The 20,430-nt window shown below is 39.1% G+C and overlaps 1 protein-coding gene across 1 annotated transcript in view; it reads right to left on the bottom strand.

The window, feature by feature from the left end:
• Nucleotides 1-20,430, bottom strand: part of LOC149159897 (uncharacterized) — a 171,328-nt gene that overhangs the window by 47,205 nt on the left and 103,693 nt on the right. The gene's annotated exons all lie outside the window — the stretch shown is intronic.

The following is a 20,430-nucleotide window of genomic DNA, read 5'->3' as shown; positions in this document are numbered from 1 at the left end:
CATGCTAAGGAGCTGAAAACCATGGAAATTAATCAATCTAATCAGATGACCTCCATGCAAAGTTATCTGACTACCATGGAAGCAAATCATAAGGAAGAAATGAATTCTATTCAGGTCAATCATGATGAGGAGCTTGTTGAAATTTCTAAGTATTACCCGTTAGAAATTTTATTTGTATTCTCTGGTTTATTTCGCCTACTTGTTTAATTACTAACAAGTTATTTAACCATACAAAAACTGAAATAAATACAATACAGTCTCAACCATCTACAGATCAACAGCTGAAAGAAATAGATAAACATGCAAGTGACACCGTTATTTTTGGACAATTGTCCCCAGAAAAACCCAACTTGGGAAAACCAGTGCAGCAGTTCTGAGGGTTTTATTATTAAGCAACTTTTCTCGAGTACACTGGGTGCCAAACTGGCTCACCCGATAAAGATAAAAAATATGGCAATAATACCTCTCTTCGAAAGCAGATATTCTGAAAGTTTGCTCCATGAAACCCTCTCTAGCCCACTCTGAAGCACTACATCAGCCTAAAACCCTTTGCGTTAGCTCTCTGAGGCTTTGCGCAACCTCTCTGGCCCACTACGTCACTTCTGAAGCCTCTGCGTCAGTCACACAGGCCCTTTTGGCCTGTGCGTAGTCACTGCAGGCCTCTGCGTGGCTCCCTTTGGCTCTGCGTCCGCCTCTCTGCCTCTGCGCTGGTCTTCCGGCACCATCTCTGCCTCTCTACCTCTGCCCTGGTCTTCCGACACTATCTCTGCCTCTTTGCCTCTGCACTCACTGCCCCTCGCTGCAATATTGATCACTAGTTCGATTTCTCTTAGCAAACCCTGCTCTAGAAAAACGAACTGACTGATCACTCTGGTGTGTCTCTCCAACTAACCCTCAAGCCCCCTCTTATACTTTTTTTGTTGAGTCTTCAACGACCGAGATTACATCTCTAATCAATGTCTAAGATTAGATTTGGCTTTATCCATGTCATTTAGAACCTTCTAACCCAATTTTATATCAATACCCATTAATATTTTTATTTTCCTAAGTTTAGACTTAGGAACCTGTTGACCACTACGTGTCAACGACCCATAGCAATACACCCCATTTTTTTTTCAAAAGGGATTGCGCCTGATCGATGTGTCCATGTCGTCCAGCTTTCATCATCAACCTGATTGTCATGTTATAATGTAAACCCATTCTCCATGTATATGATGTGAATAATCTCAATAGTTCTGTGTCATGTATGTAATTGCCTAGGTAAACCTATTTTCTGGTGACAATCTACATTCCGAGAGGTTTTTTGTCTCACCGATCCACTCTCAGATGGTCGGCAGAGTTTTCCTTCAGCCTTATCCCAAAGTCGGAATGAATTTTGTCACTGAGATCTTAGGTGAGTCCTAGTGTTATAGATCGAGTCTATGTAAAAGTGATTTGGGAATAATCCTAACTATTTGGTTAGGTTATTTTATTACAAATTGCTTAGTCTGTTGGATTATATTTGTGTCGCAGAAATGGGTAGTCTGTGAGGGTTTTCCCCCTTGTGATGTAAAAAATATGAAAATGATGATATAAAGTGTCTTGAGGGTTGGAAAAATAATTTATCCCCTCATAGGTTAATTAATTAAATTTTCTGGCAAAAAATTAATTAAAATCCTAAGCCATAAATTTAATTAATTATAGGTCCTAGGTAAATTTAAATTTTCCAAAGGCAAAATTCGTGGGTCTTTAAAATTCAAATTTTAAAAGGTCTCAGGGCTAAGGTAAATTAATTATTTTGCTAAATTTATGCTTTTGGTCCCTGGGATTTAAGTCAAAGTCAAATTTTGGAGGAAATTAACTCAAAGTTTTTATTTTTGAGTTAATTAAAATGCATTTAATTGAAAATTTCGAATTTCCTCAAGAATTTAATATTTCGACGGATAAAAGATTAAAAGAAATTTTAATTCTCATCAACGATCAAGATTGCTTTGACAAAAATCACTTGAACTACCCGCTGGAAGATTTATCTTTAAATAGGAAGTCATTTTTCAGTTGATCGATCCGATCTCTGAGTCGTGTGCTAAGTGAAAAGCTCTCTTGTAATCTTTTTTATGAGCAATAAAGAAAGACTTTGGGTTTAATTTTTGCTGGTGTTACTCTTTGTGGAAATACTGTAAGATGTGTCATTTTCATGCATAGATTTCTTTTTAGCCATTGACGATAGTTTTCTGAAGAGTGATCTCAGTATAAGTATCTTGCTCAGTTGTTGGGGTTTAAGTGATAATCTAAATTTTGAATGTAATAGCAGGTATCTCTATTTATCTAGAATTTTATTATCATTTTCTCGCTCTATTTTAATGGTTGGATTGAGTTTTGCAGGAGATTCTTGATTTTTTTAGATCATCGGGTGTTCGAGGAAGTTTTCAGTTGGACCAGCGAACTCCCGATTCGTATTTTCTGAAGAGCCTAGTTTGATTTGATTCCAGGCTTATCATAAGAAATTTTATTGGTGATGGATGAAGGGTTTTGGGCAAAGCACCTCCTTTTAAATTTAAAATTCTAAAATTTTAAATTTTTCTGTGCTAAATTGATAAATATGGCTTTTAAGAGCCTTAGATTATCAGATCTGCGAGCGAAGTTGGACTCGCACTTGCTAGATCTGGTAGTTCTACTATTCCTGTGCATAAATCTGTAAATTTCTTTGACTTGGTTTTCTGGGGTTTTATTTATTTTTGTATATTCAGGTTCTGGGTGTTTGTGTTTTCAGATACAGGTTGCAGATTTGAAAGTCAAGTTTGATTTGAAGCTAGATCTAGGCCCTGGAGGATAAGATCTAGCTTCAAAACTAGCTTTTGCAGGGGCATTATTTTTGCAGTGCAAGGGTTTTAAAATATTTTAAATCTAGAAACAATCTTACGAGGGTTTCATTGATAAATCTGAAGCGCAAGTGTGAATTCATTTTTTCTGGGTTGTTTGGAGTTTGGACTGTCTTCCTGAGGCTTTCGAAATCGTTTCAAAATCGTTTTTGCTGCCTAGGGTTTTCAAAAGAAAATTTTGAGATTTGTTTTATTGCCTTGGGTTTACTTCCCTTTGGCTGGGTTTTTCTTATTCTGGCAGATTTCAGATTTTTTGTTATTTTCGTTGTTCTCATTCAATCTACAACCATCACATTGCCTATCTGCATCTATAGCTCCCTCAACGCAGCCTTATTTCATTATGTCATTCCTCGCTCGCTCAAACTCCAAAACAGTGCCCTGCCTGACTCCTTTCCAATCGATCATCCATCCAAGCTCCATCTACTGCGTCCATTGAACCCTCCGTCGAGCACTCATAACCCTTGCCCCTGTCAGCGTGAGCTTTCCTCTCCAACCTATAGCTTCGTTGCTCATTGCTGCCAACATATTCTTCACTCATGCTCAGTCCTTCTACCTCCCCTCTCCGCAGCTCCTTTTCTCCATGTGAGCTACCCCTCCATTGATTCTTGGTCGTTCTCGATCTCATTCTCAAACATTGCTCCTATCCTCCATAAGCCGCCAACCTGCGTGTTCCTTCCCATAGCTCCGTCGAGTTGCCAGCCTCAGCGTGCTTCCAATCCGTTACCTCCTGGCCTACGTAGCTCCTCATCGCTCCTCCGTTTGCCCTCATCCTTTACGCATTCATTCCTCCTTTCTGCTCTAGCCGCCGCAAACCTTCAAAGCGATAGTGACTTACCTTTTTTTTGTTTTACTTTGCTTTCATTTGGTTAGGTTTCTTTTAGATTTTCGAATTTTTTTATGAGCCTTCATTTTTATTCTTGTTCATTTTGATTTTCTTTGAATTCGATTTCTTTTCCTTTTTTTGTTTTTTTGTTTGTTTTTTTGGGTGTGACATTTAAATTTTTGTTTGGTTTCGACTTTGCTTCATTTTTTTTTTAAATCAAAAGTTCGATTTTGGTTTCTTTTTTATTTTGATTTTACTTTTCATTGTTTTATTTTGATTTTGATTTTACTTTTTATTTTAAAAAAAAACAAAAACAAAATATATATATATATATATATCTAAAAAATTTAAAATCTCAAAAATTCAAAAAATGTAAAAACCCTAAAAAACTAAAAGAAAGGGCTTCATTAGAAATTTTTATGTGACCTTGGGACATCCTAATTTCTCTTAAATCAAAAGTAAATTTTTAAATTATGTGGCCTCTGGGGCCCATTAAAAAAAATTAAAAATTATTAAATCTTTTGATTTATTTTGGTCACATTTTTTATTTACCGCAGTAAGTCTTGCTTAGCACATTGAAAAGGTTTTCCTAAGGACTAATCAAATTTGTCGATTTTTTTTTTTGAAATCCTTTTTCAGTGTCTTTTGTGCTAAGGTAAAAAACTAAAGGATTAGCATTTTTCATTTCTCTATAGTTAAACGCGCTTAAAATTTTTGCATCTAAAGATTAACTATAGGAAAGTGGTAAATTTTCCTAGATTTGGGTCACTAAGCATAAATCTTTTAATTCTAGGATCGAAATTGGTTAGCATTTAAATTTCATGGTTGTTTAAAGTATTTGGATCTCTAGAAATTTAATTGCTAGAATATTGTGCATCTATTGAAATTGATCGTCATTGCTTGAATTATTTAATGCTCGTTACATGTTAGACATTTTGTGAATATTTTCAAGCGATTGTTAAAGAATTTTGTCATGGAATTATAATAGATTGCATATCTCTGTTTCCTAAGCTGAGTATTTTTGAACATCTGTTGACATTGATATTAAATTGCAAAGAAGTTTTTGTTCTCTTTGAGCTATAATTGTATCAGAAAGATTTGAAATAAGCTTGTGTTTTAATTGTAATATCTTCAGGAGTTTATTTTTAAGTCTTCATCCATAAAGCGAGCATTTCATTTGGGTGATTGAGAGTTTTTGCGACATAAGTGTTTCTGATCCTCGAGTCTAACTTCATCCCATCATCTAGTGCATTCACATATAAGTTAACTTTGCATAGATAAAATTTACTTCCAAGCATAAGCTTGGTCGATAGAGAGATAGGTATCCATCAATCTTTGCTTGAGAAGCCTGTTTTAATAGTACTTAAAACGGTGACCTTACAGTCGTCAGAGCCACAGCTCTCTGTAGCGCCGGAGGCACTGGGTATGTTATAATTTCAGGAGAGGTATCGTTAATCACACCTTAGTGTGCTTCTCCTTATCTTCTCTCTACCAATTACTATGAAATCAGGCTCAACACAGAAAGGATTGAAGGATTCACATTTAAATAGGCATTTAACTAAAATTAACCAAGATTCTTGCAATTCACATTAGTTTTAGGATCTGCATTTCATATAAGATAGTCATTCATCTAAGCAATAGTTGCTAATCGAGTACTTGGTCTTATTTTCTCTAACAAGATCGTTGACTCCATAAGGCACTAGTATCAATCGTTTAAAATTTAATCAAATCCTAAGTCTTGCTAAATCTTAATCAAGTACTTGATCGCCTCACTGTGTCTCCTGAACTGGTTGGTTCCCAACTAGTTCTTCTTCATTCCATTTTTTCCATAGGGTCTACCCCCTTAGCCTGTTGTAGGGAGACAGCATAAACGGAGAGGTTGGGGATCAGGGTGACAGCCCCTGATCTGAGCTTTGTCACGGTGCCTAGACATTCTATGCGACAACAAAACCCATTAAAAATATTAATTATTTTAATATCTCCTTCACCGGGTAGAATTTCCCCAAACCATTTTTGGGTCTTGGAGATCTCATGTGCTTTAGCCTCTCCACCAATTTTCATGGCTAGAGAACATCCGATGCTACCCCAAATCAACACTCCCTCTTAGCAAGGAATGTGCTCTAGTAATACTCCACCACTGAGCATCACCCTGATCATCCGGCACCAATACCTGTGTTGATGTTTGGCCTTGCTTCCCAGCATCCTCTGCACTGCTGCATCCTGTACTGTTTCCCATGGCTGCCACTACCACTGCTACATCTGTACGGCAGCTCTCTCTGCATCCGTGTCGTTGTTGATCCTTTCTCCCAACATTGCATCTGCACTGCAGCCCTCTCTCATCATGTTGCATCGTGCAGCCCATAGCACTACCACTGCTACTGCTGCACTGCAACTCAGTTACTGAGACGATGGTAATTGATCTACCCAACTACTGACATCCTTGTCAGGCTAGAAACCCTCCTGATGCTAAAGCTCTCTTTGCTGCTATCATGTGCTCCCTCTGCTGCCTTTGCGCTGCTACAACAACTTTGTGCCTCTCGCACCGCTATAAACACCTCTGTGCCTTACTGCACTGCTGCAACTTCCTTTGTGCCTCTCGCACTGCTGCAACCCCCTCTGCGCTGCTACAGATCCCTACACTATAGCACTCTGTTGCTTCATCCGCATCCGCTTCTACCAACATCCACCATCCTGCCACTGTCACTTCGGGGCTCCCGTAGCCGAATATGATCCAAGAGTTTGGGTACCTCAAGGATCCTGCCCCACATCTCTTGTAGTCCTCATAACTACAGCTCGATGTCACCCGACCTCTTCTCTAGAGGTACATGAGCACTCATGGCACAATCGTCATCTTCCTCTACCTCCTTCTCCGCCTTCGCTAGCGTTGCCTTGGAGTCCGACGCCTCTCCCTTATTCTTCTTCCTCGGACACTGGGTTGTATAATGGCCCAACTCCCCACAGTTGAAGCACTTTATCTTGGAGAGGTCCTTTTTCTTCCTCTTCCCTTGCTAACCCGCAGATGCCAGAGCCGCATCCTCTTCCTCCTCCTTCTTGACCCGACTCCTTTGCCACTTACTTCCCACCTTGGTCAACCGTCTGATCTCCTCTTGGCGAAGCACTGCCCACAGTGCTTCCCAATCTGGAAGATTCGCTCTGCCCAAAATGCTTTGGACGAATGTCTCCCATTCCTCGGAGACTGCGTTCAAGGTGGTCCTCACCATCTTAGTTTTGGGCTAATCTTAGGTGGTTTGATTCTCCATGTGATCTAGCAGATTATTTTTTGAAATAAATACATAGTGTTTGTAGGTACTTCAGTCCTTGGCCTCCAAGTTCACAAACTTGGGCAAGAACCATTGTCGCTTGGATCTCTAGTTTTTATATGTTGGATTTAATCTTCGCTTGGGCTATAGTGAATCATTAATTTTTCTGAAGTATTTTAGCCATTCTTTCAAGTAAAAAAAAAAATATATTGAAAAAATTACTTTCTCAAAATCCATTTAAAAAACCCATGTATATTTTGTAAATAAAATTGTAAATTGCAATTGTAATTTATTTTTTCTAACTTGGGTTGCGCTTTTAGATCTATTTTGTATAGATTTGGGGTTTGGGTGTTTCTATTGAAGAAATTTCAACCCCCACTCCGGTTGTCAGTTTTCCTTATCACTCCATGCATTTAGTTTTAAATCCAAGCATGATAAAAATTCTAAAATCTGGAAATGACAATAATTTTCTGAAAACACAAATTTAGAGATTTCACAACTACTGAAATTGCAGAAATAAAACACAACAAAATTATAACAGCCACACACAGAAAATAACTCAATGATTTTTTGTCAATGTGACCCTGGAAAAACACCCTACAACTCTTGGGGAAAACCAGTTTGAGAGCTCTTATTTATTTCTGAAAATGCTTTTACAGAGAAATTGAAATACACAGTAAAAATTCCAGCAACCACAAATTACAACTTATCTCGATTTCCATACTTGAACTCCACCTCGAAAATCGTGCCAATTAGCAAACAGCCAAAACAGAAATTTTTCCAACAATAAAATAGCATTAAAATGTTGTACGGTCTGCCTCGAAAAACGTGCTGAAAATTTGTCGTACAAACCATAGATATTTCAGCAGTACGACTACCTCAAAATTCATGCCCAAATCTGCCTCGAAATTTGTGCCCTTGCTACTATCCCTCTTCCTCGATATTTGTGCCTTTCTCCTACTATACGGTTTTGCCTTGGGATGCGTGCCAATAAATGTTGCTACCCAGATTTGCTGAAATATCTTCTTGCTGCTCTCCCTCACTTCCTCACTGCTCAGAAATTTTCTCCTTGTTCTCTCTTCTCTTTCTCTCAAATGCTCATGAAAGAATGAATTGATCTTTTCCTCTTCTCTTCTCCTTTTATTCTCTAAATGACCTTTTGAGTTACCCTAAGATCTAATGGCAGAGATTCATTTAGATCTAGGGATGAGAATAAATGTGCATTTAATTCTCACTTTCTATTTTTTTAACTCACCCACTTAAATAAAGACCCACTTAGCCTTTTATTGCCATAGTCACTTTTTCACTTTCTAATTCTTCATTGACTTTAATAAAGTCGCCTTTAAATTATAATGTAACTTTACCACTTATAAAGTCACTTTTAAATTAAATTGACTTTACCACTTATAAAGTCACTGTAGGAGAAAAGTAAAAAATAAATTTGGACACTTTTCCCTAGGACAAAAATCAAAGCCTTAGGGAACCACTTGTCCTCTGATACCCAAATTTTAACACTCCCTCTTACCGAGGAAAGTGTTCCCTCACCAATCCCATCTTGTCTCTGAAGTGTTCCTCACCATGCTTGCCCCGTGATAAGACTTTGGTGAAAATGTCTGCTACCGGCTCATTTGTGGAAATGTACTCAAGCTTGACAGCGCCCTTTTGGACATAGTCTCTAATGAAGTGATACTTGATCTCAATATGCTTTGACCTGTCATGAAACTAGATTCTCCGTGAGTTTTATGCAACTCTGATTATCATAGTAAATTACTGAAGGTCTCAATTCCTGACCAAATAGACCAAACAACATCTTGCGAAGCCATATGGCCTCATAACTAGCCAAACTAGCAGCCATATACTCTGCCTCAGCTGAGCTCAATGCAACTGACCGTTGTTTCCGGCTGATCCACGACAACACTACCGAACCCAACCCAAAACAGCACCCGGAAGTACACTTCCTATCTGAAGCACAACCTGCCCAATCTGAATCTGTGTACCTTGCTAGTCTCACTCCATCACCCTGTCTATAATCCAGACCAAAATCCACAGTCCCCTGCAAGTAACAAAGAATGTGTTTGGCAGCCACCCAGTGCACTCTCCTGGGCTCACACATGAACTGACTCATAGTGTTAACTGCAAAACATATATCTAGTCGAGTGTTGACCAAATACATCGAACAACCAATCAGTTGTCTGTATAGAGTAGGATCCACCAACTCGGTATCAGATGCGTGTAGCTTCTTCTAGTTAGTGATCATACGTGTAGAGATGGGTTTGCAGTCCTCCATGTGAAATCTACTAAGAATATCCACAATGTACTTCCCTTGTCCCAGGAAGAAATGCCCCTCCTCCTGCCACACCTCCAATCCCAGAAAATAATGCATCAAGTCAATATCCTTCATCCCAAACTCTGAAGCAAGATCTCTCTTGCAGCCCTCAATGAGTCTCTCTGCACCAGTGATGATCAAGTCATCAACATACAACACCAGCATGAGAGGCTCCTCACCCACCACAATGAAGTATAGGTTCAGATCAGCCTCACTCTTTGTGAAACCCAACTGCTGCAAGTATGTATCAATCCTAGAGTACCAAGCTCTAGGAGCTTGCTTCAGGCCATAGAACGCCTTTTTCAATCTGCATACATGGGACTCCTTCCCATGCACCTCAAAGCCCTACGGTTGCTCAATATAAACCTCCACCTAAATGAAGCCATTGAGAAATGCAGTCTTCACATCCATCTGGTGGATCTTCCAACCCATCTCTGTTGCAATCAATATAATGGAGCGAATAGATGTATACCGAGCTACGAGAGAGAAGGCCTCCTCATAGTCAACTCCCTCTACCTGTGAGAACCCTCTCGCCACAAATCGAGCCTTGAACTTCTCGATGCTACCATCTGCAGCATGCTTTATCTTGTAGAGCCATCTGGAAGTAACAATTGATTTACCTTCAGCCCTCGGCACTACCTCCCAAACATCGTTCTTCATAATAGAAGAATACTCCTCCATCATGGGCTCTCTCTCCAGACATGCTGGCTAGCTGCCTCCTCATACTAGAAGGCTCGGAGTCAACAATGCTTATTACTAATGCCATGTAACCACAGAACCGCTCAGGTGGTTTACTCTCTCTAACCTGTCTCTTTGGCCCAGCAACTGATGTGGCCTCGCGCAAGGTATCTTGAAGCCACTCGAGCTTCCTCTTCCCTGAGCTAAGTTGCAGGAAACGTGGCCCTAGGGGTCGTTTCCTCCCGGGAAACGAAACGAAACGCGTTTCCGCGTACCGTACGGCCTGGAAACGCGTTTCCAGGCCGTACAGCCTGCGTTTCCCAATTGAATTGTGTTTTTTTTTAATTTTTTGTTTTTTTCAAATTTGTTTTTTAATTTTCTAGATGTGTGTCTAAAGTTATAAAAGTGAATTTTTGCCCTAGTGTTGACATGCAGTTCATGGTAATGTTAAATTCTTAAAGTAAAAGTGATATTCTCCTTTATTTTTCATTTTCATCCTTTTACTTAAATTTTTAACATTACCATGAAATGACTCAGGATGTTTGAGAGTGGTTTCGCCCTCATTGGATTTCATATGGAGAAAGTAGAATTTTAGATCTCACTCAAAATCCAGCAGACTTATTTGTTTTTCAGGATTTCAGGATTGAGGGGGTTGCAATGTTTCCATTGGATTTTATCATGTACTAGGGTATGGAACTTCTATTTAATCAAGAGAACCAAGCCCTCTATGCAGGGGAAACTCCCAATAATCAAAATCATGTAAGGTACTAGGGTATGAAACGTGTATTTAATCAAGAGCACTAAGGTCGTTTGACTATGTAGGAGGAGATTCCCAATACAACAGTGGTCCTTCTAAAGAATGGGATGTGGATGCAGAAAATCCTGATTTGGATCTCTCTCTTGCAGCCTTATAGTCTTTATTGTACTTGCAGCCTCATATATTAATATAAATAAAGGCTGATTTTGAGATTTGGATATCTAATAAAGGTTGCTTTTGGATATTCCGATATTTTTATTTTCATTATGTGATCATTCATGAGTAAATGTGATGTAAATTAAATCTTAATGTTTAAGTGTAATAAATTATAATGTATCATTTATGCTTTATGATTGCACACACACACACACACACACACACATATATATATATATATATATTTAAATATTTTCTATATATATATATATATATATATATATATATATATATATATATATATATATATTCGCGTTTCCCCGTTTCCAAAATTTGGGGAGGTCACGTTTCGTATCGCTTCCCGTTTCGGAAACTCGTACCCGTTTCCCCGTTTCGTGCAACTTAGTCCCTGAGCATACTTCTCCCACTGGAGTGAAAGAATCCTCATCATCATCAGAAGCCTGAACTCCTGAAGGCCTGCCAACTGACCTCATGCCTGAATCTGTGCCTATAGATGCTGAAGTACCGTGCGAACTGTCCATTAGTGGACTACCCTGCGAACTGCCCTACACACTACCTGAAGAACCACCCACCTGAATCTGAGAGCCACTACTCACTGATGGACCTGACACTATAATTGATGTACCTCCTGATCCCTGACCACTGGATCCTTGTGACTGACATAGCTTCTCATGAGGGTCTGGTGACTCTGGATACTCTAACTCCCGTGACCTCTTGAAAGCTCTCTCCTCCTCGAACTTCACATCCCGCCTGACAACCACTTTCCTCCGCGCAGGAATATAAATCCGATAAGCTTTCGAGGTCTCGCCATAACCCACAAAGATGCCCTTGTCTACAGTGAGCTCTAGCTTGGTCCTATTCTTCTTGGGGACATAGGAAGATGTAAGGCACCCAAAGATACGAAAATGCCCAACATCAGGGTTCTTCCCAGAAAAAGCCTCCTCCAGAGTCACATTCCCCAAGGCACGATGTGGACTCCTGTTTTGCAAGTACACAACAGTGTTGCAAGCCTCTGCCCACAAAAATAAAAGTAACCCCTGATCATGAAGCATGGCTTAGGAAGCCCCTACAATGGATCTGTTCTTCCTCTCCGCAACCCCATTCTGCTGGGGGTAGTAAGGAACTGTGAACTCCCTTCTAATGCTTGCCTCAGCACAAAAATCAACAAACTCACCAAGGGTATACTCCCCTCCATTGTCCAACCTGAGGACCTTGATCTTCCTACCTGTCTGGGTCTCCACAAGAGCTTTGAACTCTTGAAACCGCTTGAAGACCTCACTCTTGGTCTTCAAGAAATAAATCCAGGTCTTCCTGGAGTGGTCATCAATGAATAAAACATAGTACTCATAGCCACTCAAGGATACATGAGACATTCGACCACTCACATCGGTATGAATCAAGTCAAGGATCCTGGTCGCTCTGCTGTCACTGCTGGGAAAAGGGGATCTGGCAAACTTCCCCATAGCACATCCTCTACATACATCAAGGTGATCAGAACTGAAATCTGGCACACCAGTGGTGATCTCTCGCAATGTACTCAAGGCCCCATGATACATGTGCCCCATCCTGTGGTGCCAAATCTCACACAACTCTGAACTGCTAGATCTGTTGTCGGTCCTGTCTCGAGTGCTGCTACTCAATGCCATTAGGGGCTGGAATGAGAACTTGTACACCTTGGCATGGCGCACACCAATCTCTCTAGCTGAAGAAGCTGGAGTTCCCCTAGGATATATAAGCACTTGCCCTCTCCTAAACAACACATCATACCCTCTATCCTCAAGTGTTGATACGGATATTAGGTTCTTCTTCATTCCAAGCACATATAGAACATCTGACACTTTCAAGGGAGGTTTGGGTCCCCTATCAAATGTCAATGTCCCCACACTGACTGCTCTAACAATGTTGTCATCACCAAGTACTACCTACATATCAATATCACCCTCTAAAAGCTCTGAGAAGTACTCTCTGACTTCTGTCATGTGTCGAGAAGCGCCACTGTCAACATACCAAATGCTAGAAGATGCTATGCTAGTAGCGGGGAATGCACACTCCCTCTGAACCTGTATGGCAAGTGATCGTGCGCTAGTGGCCTCACAAGCTATGAACCCAAACTCCCAATCAAAGCTCTCTGAGAAGCTCTCTATCTCTGCAGAAGCTACCATGGGTTTGTCTTTCCCTTTCTTGTTCCTCTTCTCCGGACACACAACAGCATAGTATCCCAACTTTTGACAATTCCAACATTTGACTTTGGAAGTCCTCCTTGTTTTGTTGCTTGCCTTTACCTTTGCCTTTGCCTCCACTATTGGAAGCTTGCTTCTTTGCTCTACCCTTCTTGCCTCTTGCTAACAATGCCACATTGTCATCCTCCTCCACCTGTTTGGCTACCCCAAGATAGTTCTTTTTTATCTCAATCTGAATGCAATCATCCCAGAACCTCTCCCAATCGGGAAGATTTTCCCGTGCAACAATGCCATCCACAAAATTCTCCCAAGTCTTGGGAAGACCATTCAAAGCAATCTTCACCAACTCAGCAGGTGCAATGATCTCACCTACAGCTGCCAACTCATCTCTCACAGAAGTGATCTTTGTGAGGTATGTTGTAGCACTGTCAGTCTTAGCCATTTTAATGCCCTTCAGTTTCTCCTTTAGTAACATTTTTCTGTTTTCATTTGACTTCTGGTAAAGACTGGTCAAGGCTGTCCACATTTCATGTGCATAAATCATTCCTCTCACATGAGGAATGACATGGTCTTTGATTCCTTCCATAATCAATATTCTTGCCTTCGCATTCCTTTTGTTAAACTTTTCCAACTGTACAGGGTCAACAAGTACTACTACTGGGTTCTGTGTGGTATTTACCATAATGCCTCAGACTTTTGCTTCCTCAAAGATGCTCTGGATTCTCTCCTTCCATGCACTGTAGTTGTTCTTCCCATCCAACCTGTCTTCAACTCTCCAACCCAAAGACATGTTTCACTGTCCTACCAAACTGAAATTTTCAAATTTGTGGTAAAGGTTTCTGTTTTCTATGTAAAAATTAGCTTGTTGTAATTTTCGATTTGCTATCCCAAACTACACTTGTCAGCGAACCAAGCTCCGATACCATGAAGAAATTTCAACCCCTACTCCGTTTATGAGTTTTCTTTATCACTCCATGCATTTAGTTTTAAATCCAAGCATGATAAAAATTCTAAAATCTGAAAATGACAATAATTTTCTGAAAACACAAATTTAGAGATTTCACAACTGCTGAAATTGTAGAAATAAAACACAGCAAAATTATGACAACCACACATAGAAAATAACTCAGTGATTTTTGGTCAATGTGACCCTGAAAAAACCCCCTACAACTCTTGGGGAAAACCAGTTTGAGAGCTCTTCTTTATTTCTGAAAATGTTTTTACAAAGAAACTGAAATACACAGTAAAAATTCCAGTAACCACAAATTACAATTTATCTCAATTTCCGTGCTTGAACTCCACCTCAAAAATCGTGCCAATCAACAAACAGCCAAAACAAGAAAAATTCCAACAATAAAACAACGTTAAATGTTGTACGGCTTGCCTCGAAAAATGTGCCCAAAACTTGTTGGATGGATTGTACGAAACCTATGGATTTCAGCAATACAACTGCCTCAAAATTCATGCCCCAATTTGCTTCGAAATTTGTGCCCTTACTGCTGTCCATTTTCCTCAATATATGTGCCTTTCTCCTTCTGTACAGTTTTTCCTTGGGATGTGTGCTAATAAATGTTGCTGCCCAGATTCGCTGAAATATCTTCTTGCTGCTCTCCTTCACTTTCTCACTGCTCAGAAATTTTCTCTTTGTTCTCTCTTCTCTTTCTCTCAAATGCTCATGAAAGAATGAATTGATCTTTTCCTCTTCTCTTCTCCTTTTATTCTCTAAATGACCTTTTGGGTAACCCTAAGATCTAATGGCAAAAATTCATTTAGATCTAGGGATGAGAATAAATGTGCATTTAATTCTCACTTTCTATTTTTTTAACTCACCCACTTAAATAAAGACCCACTTATCCTTTTATTTCCATAGTCACTTTTTCACTTTCTTATTCTTCATTAACTTTAATAAAGTCACATTTAAATTAGAATGTAACTTTACCACTTATAAAGTCGCTTTTAAATTAAATTGACTTTACCACTTATAAAGTCACTTTAGGAGAAAAGTAAAAAATAAATTTGGACACTTTTCCCTAGGCCAAAGATCAAAGCCTTAGGGAACCACTTGTCCTCTGGTACCCAAATTTTAACATCTATTTTCATTTTTGCAGGTTACATCAAGGAGTTAAGTGGAAGAAGAGCTAGATTTAAGCCCTTGAGGGTAAGATCTGGTCTCTTGGATTTTTTTTTTGTAGGTTTTCCATGGCAGAATTTTCAGAAAATCAAAGCGCTGACGCATAAAAAAAAAATTGGAGCAAGGGTTTTCAGTTTTTGGCTTTCCCGGGGCCAGATCTACCTCCTCCATGCCCAGCATCTCTCTCTCTTGTCCTGCGTCAGCCCTCCTCGCCCTCCATGTCATCTTTTCGTCCCTCCTAGGTTAGTCGTTAGCCCTTCCTAGGCATGCATAGGCCTCTCCTCCTTCCAGCCCTCCTCCCTTGGCCCTCTCTCCTTCTCTTCCTCTAGCCGCAACCCTCTAAGGGATTGCAGCTCCCTTGTGGAGCCTTTAGGCCCTAGGCCTTAGGCCTTGGGTTTTGGCCCCTAGACCCCTATTTCCTAAACGCTAGCCTCTCTAGACAAAGCGTTGGCCCTTCTTGGCCATTTCCAACTTCCATGTGGCCCGATCTATCATCCTAGCCCATTTATTCCCGCAAATTTGCTTCCCTTGTCCTAGTTATCCAAATTTTGGCCTCTTTTGCCCCAAAATTGACCTGAAAGCCTAATCTGAAGACTTAAGGCTAAATACTTGGCGGTTTTGCAGGATTAAGGTCCCAACATTCATATCTAGCAAGCGGCAAGGTAATACCAAAGTTTCAACGATTTTCAATAGTGGGATCTTCAAGGCCTTGACCCTAGGGTTCGACCTCCGAACCCTCATTTTGCTTCAGTTAAATTACAGTAGTAAAAGCATTAATTTCTAGGCTCTAAAATCATACTCTAATTGGTCCAAATCAATTTAAATTGCAAAATCTGAGTTTTCACAAGTTTTGGCCATTTGGGCATCTTTAATTTGACCTAGATCTAACATTTTCACTCTCTGGAATTTACTGCATAACTGTGAAATTCAAGTCTGAAATATTTTTGAAGCATATACTTAATTAGAAATAAAATTTTGAATTTTCAGTTCCCTGACAGAAACTTACAATTTTTAGACATTTGGGGCAGCATATTCAGTATTTTTAGCTTGCTGATCTGTAACTAACTTACTGTTGTAATTAGTTTATCAGTGCTGAATTTTTTGAATCATATTCTCTAAAAACTCCAAAAAATAATTTTTTTCAATTTTGGTGAAAAGTTTCTATTTTTAGAAGTATTGGGCAGCTATTTTTGGTTGGGTTAATTTGTTGATCTGTGGTTAATTCACTGTTGTAATAATCATATCAGATCTGAAAATTGCTAAGGCAAACTCACCTAGAGCCCTAAATTTGAAATTCTCAAGTTCTGGTGCATTTTGCTATTTTTGGGCATATTGGATATCTAGTTTGAGAAGTTTTTATCTTGTTGATCTGTCTTTACTTACTGCTGTAATTTTAAAATCAGATCTGAAATATTGTTGAATACTCCATCGTAAAGTGTGCTAAAGAAGCTAATTTACATTGTTGGTTAATTTGGAAATTTTATGCTTCAATGTGTTGAGTAATTTTCATTATTTGGAGTGGTTTATGCATTGTTGTTATACATTGGTAAATCTGAACTTTCGAAAGTAATAGTGCTAATATAAATTGTCATAAATCTGTGATCAATGTCTTCATTAACTCTTGTTAGCATTTGGCATCTTGGGTTATTTGATATCTTGTGAAATTTGCACTTGTATCCGTAAACAATTTATCTTATTTAAGATTTGCATTTCGCTATTGTTAAAGTACCATTAAAAGGTCTCTAATCAAAGTACTCAAAAAACTTGAGGGAATCTTAACTCAAGATAAACCTCACTCATAATCTCTTGCATAAGCATCTCACATAGGTTAGTCAATCATTCAAAGTAGCAGGTGTCCATCCAGTCATTTGGTTCCAATTCATAAAAAGCAAGATTTTTTTACTCCATTAAGGCATTGGTATCATAATAGAAAATCTAATTTAATCATAATCTTGTTTGATTTCAACCAAGTGGCTAGGCCACTCATCTGTGTCTCCCAAGTAAGTTGATTCTCAACTTGCTTTCCTTCACTTCATTCCATAGGGACTACCCCCCATAGCCTGTTGTTGGGAGACAGCTAGAACGGAGTGGGCGAGGATCAGAGTGACAACCCCCGTCCTGAGCGTTGTCGCGGTGCCTGTACAATCCAGGCAACAACATGACCCTAAGGTCAAAACCCACCACTTGACTCACATATATATTGGACATTCCTTGATGTCATTTGGCATCATCAAATCACTCATCATTCGACCAATCAAGGAGATTTGTTCACATGTGCAAGGAGAAAGAAGGAATATTGACCTCTACATTGACCATCTCATTTGACCTTTTTTTACCAGTGTTGACTCGATTTGTTTCTCACTTGTTTGACCAAGTTTTGACTGAAGTTTGAAGGCCGAAGTTTTTGTGGTTCCTTGATTGTCTTTGACCTAATTTTTGTCTCTATTCTGGTTCGTTGACCGGCGGTCAACTACTTTAGTTTCACCAAAACTTTAACAAAGGAATTGCAGGTTGAATTACAGCCCTTTGACCAAAAGCCTCGGACCAAAATTCGGCCCTCTTGTGCAGATTTTCACTGTGAGCAAGCGTTGGCTTTTTCTCTCTCCTTTGACTAGTTTTGACTTGGAAATTATTGAGGTCAAGGTTGGATTTTTTACTAGAATATTCTAATGTACTATTGATGAACTCTCTCTCATAAGGAAAGATTATCGGGATTTCCCCCTTGTGGGGTTTTGTCCCAAGAAATTTTGGTGTCTCTTGATTTATTGTTTTTTGTGATCTCTATTGCTCTATTGAAGTTTATGGTTGAAATTTTCAAGTATAACTACTTAATGATTGGAATGCTCTAAAGAAATCAAATTGTATCATTGGAAGTAGTTATCAGTTTGAAAATTTGTTCTAGTCTTGCTTGCTACTAGAAAATCAGCACTACCAGCCCTCGAGGGGAAGTGATAGTTCATAGGTCCACCCCTCAATCGATAGTTGTCAGTGTATAATAATATGGTAATGGAGGGGAAAAGGCTTCATGGCCAACTATCGTGGTCAAGGGATCCAGTTGATGGGGTGTTCACATCCTAAATGTATGAATGTAAAGGAGGGAGCAATCGTGGAGGTATGAGTTACCCGCTTGGCCTGATTTTTCCACCACTCTTGTGCACCTTTTACTGCTTCTTGATTATTCCTTGTATTACCACATATCGCTCAAGGGTTAGAGCTTGCTTTTTATTATTGAAAATTTTATTACCCCTTAAGATGAGTCAATTTATCACTCATCAGTGTTGGGACATGCAAAGGTTCGTTTTGATGTAAAGGAGCATCATGTGCTCAAGAACCAAGTGATGGCCATCTGAGGAGGGTAGAGCTCATGCTAAGATTTTTCCCATGCGCTAATCTTATGTCCCAACCATCATTTGCATATTGATTTTCTTTCTTTCGTTTTGTTGTGGTCATGATATGTTTTTTCTTTTCGTTTTGCTGCATCACACTCCAGGGAAGATTTTTCCAACCCTACTCAAGGAATGTGAACATATGGGCACCAAATCCCAAAGAACCAATGACAAGTTAGACACAAAGAATGGAGGTGAGATATATTGGGCTTGTAATGTGGCATGGAAAGTGTTAAGTATGGTATAGGAGAGAATCAAACACGCTATCTCAATCATGGCTTTCCAAGTAGTGCCCGTCCTCTAACCCTAAGTCCTTAAGAGAGGTCCCACTGGCCTAGGGCTAAAAATTAACCCCCTGATAAGGTAAGAGAACAAATTTGCAGTCAAGATCTGTCAATCTTCCAAATCACCCTGTTATCCATACCAAATGCCCAAAACAAACAAGTATAAGCACCCAATTGCAAAATGATCAAAGTACCTTTTGAATAGCAGCCCACCTTCATCAAACTATAAATGTCAAATGGTGAGAGGCACATGGCATATCATCATCAAATAGTGGTTGGCAGGGGTTGCTAGCTAGCTGGCTATTTGGTTGGCTATCAAATAGAGGAGAAAAATTTTCTCCTATGGGGTTACCCATTTTGGTGGGTAACAAATATATTTATTAGATCTATTATGACAAACTATCTAGTGGAATATTCATGGCAGTTTACGGATCTAGGTTCTAGTCCTATAAGTGACATGGCAAAGCTTCAAGCTTCTATACAATCTAGTTTACACCTGGGTAACATCCTTAGGATAAGTGGAAGTTGGAACTTCCCAATGGGTTATCCCGGGAAATGCATTACACAAAAATCAAAGGAAAAGGATCTCTAAAAATAGAATGAAACAACACAATCATATTTGTTGTTCAGAAGAAGATTTCAGATACTATAGGAAAAAAAAAAAAAAAAAAAAACTGATAAGTAGGTGTAATTGGTTTCAATGGTTTAATGTGAAAATGCATGCTCACGTATATTGAAGGAAGCACCAACCAAACTACAATTCCATACTCAATGGATAATAGACTGCAATGATATATTTTTTTTCCCATAAGAAATGCCTTTATATTCCATACAAGGAATATACATGTTTCGGTCCTCGAAGGACTGCTCAGACAACAAGGCTGCAAGCCATTACAAAAAGCACTAATTATGAGCTCAACATGTCACATGCAGCAATTCCACCCGAGTGGGGAAGATAACAACATTTTTCACAACCACCTGAGCTAAACCTAATTGACAGGCTGAAATGCTATTGTGAAGAGGTGTGAAAGAATTGTGTAAGAAAAGTTTTGAACAATCAAACAAATATTAATACAAAAAAACAAAAGAGCATGACACCTTGTTAATTAATTTTCCAACCTTCTGGATGTAAATAAAGGTAAAATGGACTTGGTTCACAAGATGGAAGCAAAGTTGTCTAAATGCCTAAATAGTTATCTGTCCTAACTTTAAAAAGGCAATGCAAACAGGTCACTAATACTTTCCTGTTTTCCATTGCTTTCCATTCTCCTACTTACAGGGTGATGCTACAAAACTACATGTCCACAAGTATCAACATCAGGAAATAAGAAATGGCAGCAAAGGAGTTTTTGGAAACAGCGATAAGTCTAGTCTAGTAAGGATGAAAAACTTGAAATAGACTCCTTAAGAAATTGCAGTAAATACTAAACAGGAGGCATGCTATGAAAAATATCACAAAAACAAAAAGAAAATTTCAAGAAAAATCTATCATATATCTATCACACATTCATAATTTCAATCAAACGTACAGCTATGAAACACAATTTATAATTTGAACCTTAATTCAGAA

This window comes from Pinus tabuliformis, chromosome 5_2, assembly GCF_031772625.1.
Source record: "Pinus tabuliformis cultivar Carrire ecotype Pingquan chromosome 5_2, CPIR1, whole genome shotgun sequence".
NCBI classification, from domain to species: Eukaryota; Viridiplantae; Streptophyta; class Pinopsida; order Pinales; family Pinaceae; genus Pinus; species Pinus tabuliformis.
The sequence above is the reverse complement of the archived record's forward strand: the minus strand, read 5'-3'. Positions and strand labels throughout refer to the sequence as shown.